This window comes from Sphaeramia orbicularis, unplaced genomic scaffold (genome assembly GCF_902148855.1).
Source record: "Sphaeramia orbicularis unplaced genomic scaffold, fSphaOr1.1, whole genome shotgun sequence".
NCBI lineage: Eukaryota > Metazoa > Chordata > Actinopteri > Kurtiformes > Apogonidae > Sphaeramia > Sphaeramia orbicularis.
In genome coordinates, this window is record NW_021941513.1 from 13,748 (window position 1) to 20,000 (window position 6,253).

General features: G+C 45.9%; 1 pseudogene; it reads left to right on the forward strand.

The window, feature by feature from the left end:
• Window positions 1-4,566: 4,566 nt before the first annotated feature.
• The window catches only part of LOC115416015 (WD repeat-containing protein 7-like), a 24,228-nt pseudogene continuing 22,541 nt past the window's right edge, over window positions 4,567-6,253 (forward strand).

The window sequence follows — 6,253 nt, forward strand, 5'->3', positions numbered from 1 at the left end:
GTTAGGGTCAGGGTTAGGGTTAGGGGTCAGGGTTAGGAGTCAGGGTTAGGGTCAGGGTTAGGGGTCAGGGTTAGGGTCAGGGGTCAGGGTTAGGGTCAGGGTTAGGGTTAGGGTCAGGGTTAGGGTCAGGGTTAGGGTCAGGGGTCAGGGTTAGGGTCAGGGTTAGGGTTAAGGGTCAGGGTTAGGAGTCAGGGTTAGGGTCATGGTTAGGAGTCAGGGTTAGGGTTAGGGTCAGGGTTAGGGTGCAGGGTTAGGGTCAGGGTCAGAGGTTAGGGTTAAGGGTCAGGGTTAGGAGTCAGGGTTAGGGTCATGGTTAGGGGTTAGGGTCAGGGGTCAATGTTAGGGTCAGGGTTAGGGTCAGGGTTAGGGTTAGAGTCAGGGTTAGGGTCATGGTTAGGAGTCAGGGTTAGGGTTAGGTTCAGAGGTCAGGGTTAGGGTCAGGGTTAGGGTTAGGGGTCATGGTTAGGAGTCAGGGTTAGGAGTCAGGGTCAGGGGTCAGGTTAGGGTCAGGGTTAGGGGTCAAGGATAGGGTAGAGTCAGGGTTAGGGTCATGGTTAGGAGTCAGGGTTAGGGTCAGGGTTAGGGTCAGGGTTAGGGTTAGGGGGCATGGTTAGGAGTCAGGGTTAGGAGTCAGGGTCAGAGGTCAAGGTTAGGGTCAGGTTAGGGGTGCACTATGCTCTAAACAGTAATAAACTAACGAATGTGATTTTTTCCAAACATTCAGTTATTTTACGTTTTGTTTTATTTTGTTAAAAAAAACATGTTCTGATATCCGGGGCTTTTATTTTGGAGGTCATGATAACGGATGTGCTGATGACGTTTTTCCCGGATCAGCTGTTCAGAGCAGGTCGTTCTGCTCGTCGGTGTTTGTAACGGCTCTTTCCTCCGGTAATCGCTCCAACACTCTGGTTCGGTTGGACTGTTCGGTGTTTGAAGGCCCGTTAGGAGGACATGCTCCTGGACTCTGCCCTGTCTGCTCGGTATTTTCACCTGTTTCCTACATTTTAATGCTGTGTTTTGGTTCCGTTAGCCGCGATGCTAACGGCAAAGACGCGACCTGTTTGAGGTGTTGTTGATGTTGTGGTCATTAAACATGTGTAAAATAATATAAATAATGTGTACTTACAGAATGGAGACACAAACAAAGCCGGTAATATTCACGGTTCATGGTTTGTCGGTGCTGTCCGGTCCCTGACGGTGAAGGCTGGAGCTAAAGACGTTAGCATTAGCTTGAATCTGTCCTGTAATGGTCACCTTTAACAGTTCTACAGTTAGAGTTCGGAACATTCACTCTAACTGTTACAGTTAGTGGTGCTGTCTTCTGTTAGACCCAAACCCTAACCTTCTGTCAGGTGTTCTAATACAGCTGGATTCAATCCTCTTTATGTCAGTTGATGGTTCCAGTTAGTGGTTCTTCCTCTTCAGACTTATTCAGACTAAGAACTGACTGTTTGGACACATGTGTGTGTTTTGGACAGGGCCGGTGTGGCATCAAATACGGACCTTGTAAAATATGGGACCTATTTGGAATTTGCGCACGCGCGAGCGCAGCCTTACCGGATGTCAGGTTCAGCGAGGCTTATGAAATAAGTACCTTGCCCAGTAGAATTGTGCGCTTTTGGGTTGGGTTAGGGTTAGGGATAGGGTTAGGGGGTCGCTGAACCTGACATCCAGTAAGGCTGCGCTCGCGCGTGCGCAAATTCCAAATAGGTCCAAATTTTACAAGGTCCGTATTTGATCCCACACCGGTAGTGTACAGGCCTGTTTGTCTGCTGCTTACTGATCTGTCTGTGGGTGTGTCCCTAGATAAATGAACGTCCATCATGTCTGGGAACAGTCTGGTTTTACCCATAGTGCTTTGCTCTGTCTGTAGATAAATGAACGTCCATCATGTCTGGGAACAGTCTGGTTTTACCCATAGTGCTTTGCTCTGTCTGTAGATAAATGAACGTCCATCATGTCTGGGAACAGTCTGGTTTTACCCATAGGTGCTTTGCTCTGTCTGTAGATAAATGAACGTCCATCATGTCTGGGAACAGTCTGGTTTACCCATAGTGCTTTGCTCTGTCTGTAGATAAATGAACGTCCATCATGTCTGGGAACAGTCTGGTTTTACCCATAGTGCTTTGCTCTGTCTGTAGATAAATGAACGTCCATCATGTCTGGGAACAGTCTGGTTTTACCCATAGTGCTTTGCTCTGTCTGTAGATAAATGAACGTCCATCATGTCTGGGAACAGTCTGGTTTTACCCATAGTGCTTTGGGGCCGTACGGCGCCCACTTCACTGCATCAGCAGCCTGTTAGTGATGGACGACTTCAGCACCATCATCACCGGCTGTCATGACGGACAGATCTGTCTGTGGGACATGACCCCTGAACTGGAGGGTGAGGGGTGGGGGGGGTCCTCTGCTGTTCTCAGTGTGTTCAGTCATTCCATAGGATGGATGATCTGTTCTGTTGGACGGTCTTTCACACAGGTCTCCCCCTCTACTTCTCTTCGTCTCCTACTGTCCTTGTCTCTCCTCCTCTCTTGTCCCCTACCCTTCGAACACCCCCCCACACCCCCCCCCCCCCCCCCCCACCCCCCCCCCCCCCCCCCCCCCCCCCCCCCCCCCCCAGATCTGTCCCAGGGCCATGTGTTTGGACAACACCTCTTTCCATCACCTGTCTGTCTAAAGCCAGCGCCTGCAGCGACAAACAGTACATGGTCAGCGCTTCAGAGGCGGGGTCAGTGGGGGGGGGTACCAAATCTGTTCTGATGGTTCTGTGTGTGGGGGAGTTGGTACCTCCACTCATCCATTCTTTTTTTTACTTTCTTTTTTATTGTTTTGATATCAGGCACTTAAACAACAGAAATGGTCCCAGGTCCGTTCAGACATGTACAGACTGTTACTGCCACCGACTGAATGAAAAAGTCCAGTTTTTTCCAGTTCTTCACACCCTTGTGCTGCTGTCAGTGCAGATTGTATGTCATCATTTCCATTCAATGGATTTGGTTGACAATTTTTATCACCAAGGAGTTTGGGGGAGGATCCTTTTTAAGCCAGTATTTGGTTATGGCTTTTTTTTTTTTTTTTTTGCCTACAGCACTATTCTAAATAAATAAATGTCCCTTTGACATAATTCCTCTGGGGGAATGCTAAAAAAACAAAGTAGCCAATGACATATGAAAATGAACATCAAAAACTGAACACATCACTTTAATCATCTCTCCCTTAAAGCCACCAACACCAGGACAGGAGCAGAATACATGTTTGATCTGCCTCCAGTGAACCATTTTTGCCAGGGTTCCAATCCCTGGATTGCCAGGGTTTTTGTTGTTGGAAAATAATAGAAAATGTTTTCAAAAGATATTAAAACATTTTTGTTTACATAACAGGCATGAAATGGAATGAGTATTGCTAATATTGAAAGATGTCTCATGATTTGTATCAGACAGCTATTGTTGGTGTAGGAGTACGAATGTATAGTACTTATTTGTTTGTTTATTTATTTTAATTGCATTGGGCTGTTGTATATGTCCTGTGTGTGTGTGTGTGTGTGTGTGTGTGGGGGGGGGGGGGGGGGGGGGGGGGGGGGGGGCGTGAATGGTGTAAGATTAATGTAAAAATTAAAAATTGTAATGTAATGTAGAGGTGACCCCAGGAAGAATAGCAACTGAATCATCAGTTGCTAATGGGGATCTTAATAAATGAAAATGAAATGAAAACCACACTCCCTCCAGCAGGAAAAAAGAATTCCAGACAAATGGGATGAACCTACAGGTGGAATAAAGAAACAGGCCAGACAGTTCCAACACAAATCCCTCCATGATAGTGAGTTTGTAGTCCAGTTTTTAGATTTCCATCCTTCTGACCAGATCTCATTTGGTATTTCCTCTTGCAGCTCCGTCTCCCATTGATTTTTTGCATGAAAATATACCTGATTGTCTTTTGAATTCAAAGCTGTATACATTTGACCAGTGATGTTTCTGTGACTGGAACCTTTAAAGGCGTCCACCAGTATTTGAATTAGGTGACAGGGAGTCTGTCACAGAACATTGTATTTCCTTTACAAAGTAATCACAGAGCTGGAGATATCTGAAAAAAATCATGTTTACCAAGTCCAAATTTGGGAGAAAGATTTTAAAGCTGTCCATGTGTCCTTTTGAAAGTGTCCTGCAGAGACAGTCAGACCATGTTCAGACCACGGTCTGAATCTGTGGTCATGTAGTGCAGGTTGGAAGTGCAGGTCACTCACAGACACTTAGGATCCTCATTTGTCTATAAAGTCCAGACGTCTGGACCACTTGAAATCAAATTTTAATTGAACTACGTACACATAAATTGTCCAACTGTCGGACTGCTCTGGTGCAGTCCAGACACAACTGAAGGGAAAGGACCTTCAGTGGAGGAAAACTGCATGTCTTCCATTCAGCTGTGTAAGACTGACTACACCAAAGTACTAGTGCTCTTACTTGGGCTGTGATGTCATCATGTCTAAGGCAGGTAAGGCCACGCCTCCCCTGTCCCTCAGCAACTGTACAACAGAGAACTTTATCATCATCCATCCATTCTTATGGTTCTGTGGGGGGGGTGTATCATCAGCTTATCAGACAGTTGTTCATTCATATCTCCTCTGTTTCCAGGGAAATGTGTTTATGGGATGTGAACGACGGGCGCTGCATCGAGTTCACCAAGCTGGCATGTGCCCATGTGGACATCCAGGTCAGACCCCTAACCCTGACCCAGGTCAGACCCCTAACCCTAACCGGACCCCTGGCCTGGGCCCCAACCCTAACCCTAAACCTTTGTTGTGAGTGTGTTTGAGTGTGTTGTCTATCTGTGTCCAGTTCTACCAGTTCACTGTCAGTGTGCAGAGTTCTCGCTGATGTCATTGAACGTTGGGGCCCCGACGCTGTCCCTGGGGGGGGCCCAACATTGAGATTTGACCCACAACGCTGTCTTTCAATCAGCGTAGCGTTTTTTTGTGTGTGTGTGTGTGTGATCGTCCAGTATAATTGTGACAACTTGCTTAAATTGCACCAAACATACACACACCCCCTTAGCTAGCATGCCTGGTATCTTCCACACACACCCCCTTAGCTAGCATGCCTGGTATCTTCCACACACACCCCCTTAGCTAGCATGCCTGGTATCTTCCACACACACCCCCTTAGCTAGCATGCCTGGTATCTTCCACACACACCCCAGAAACTGTCACCAAGTCAGTGTCGTCACCTCACTTTTCCGCAGTTAGCGGCAGTTTTTAAATGCCCCCCCATAACTGCATTCCACGGTGGAGTGGATACGGCACAGAGTATAGGGAGCATCAGAGCCGCAGCTCATAGGTCAGACAACAGTACGACAGTTTAACTCACTGCTACGACCGCTGAATCCTTCAGACCGCCTCCCGACCCCATTCATCTGCGTCCCGTTCTCCCATTGGTTTCATCACATCCATCCGTCCATCCCACAGCAGCAGAAGACAGTCACGCTCTCATACCCACAATCCAGCAGCAATAACCCAGACCAGATTAGGAACTGACTGGACTGGACTGACTGTGACAGGACAGTGGAGGAGAGAGAGAGAGGAACTGAATTTTTTTCTGCTCTCTTGTCTTTTTTTAAAAGCCCTGAACTGTGCAGGTGTTTTTTTTTTTTTTTGTTTAAGTTTTACTGAGGAACTGAAACGAGCTGAATTATTATTATTATTTCCTTTTTGAGAAACTGTGGAAAACCCGAAGTGGAATTTTTTGTTTAAATGAATTGAACTTTTTTTGTGTTGTTTCGTTTTTCCTCTCTAAAGACTGATAAGTTGTGGAAATTTTGAGTTTGGATTTTTGCTTGGTTGGTGGGGTTTTTTTGAGTTTGGACTTGGGGGTGGGTGGGTGGGTGGGGGCTAGATGTTTGAATTTGTGCTTGGAATTTGTGAGTTTTGTGCATTCATTGTTTAATATATGATTTTGAATTTAAATGGTTTAACTGTGTGATTTCTTTTTTTGTCATTTAATGTGTAGGGTGTGGGTTTAATTAACACTTGCATCCTTTGTGTAGTTTGAAGGATAACAAATGGATAAAAACTAAAGAACCAAAATAAAGACTCCAGCAAATACAAAAGACTGAATTAAAACGACTGACGTAACATCTTAAATGTCAGGAGACAGACCTGGCTGGCACAGCTAACGAGCAATCTAATAAAAGAAAACAAATAAATAAATGACAGCTTCCAACTCAAACCGTCACATAACCAGATTTGAATTTGAATAAATCT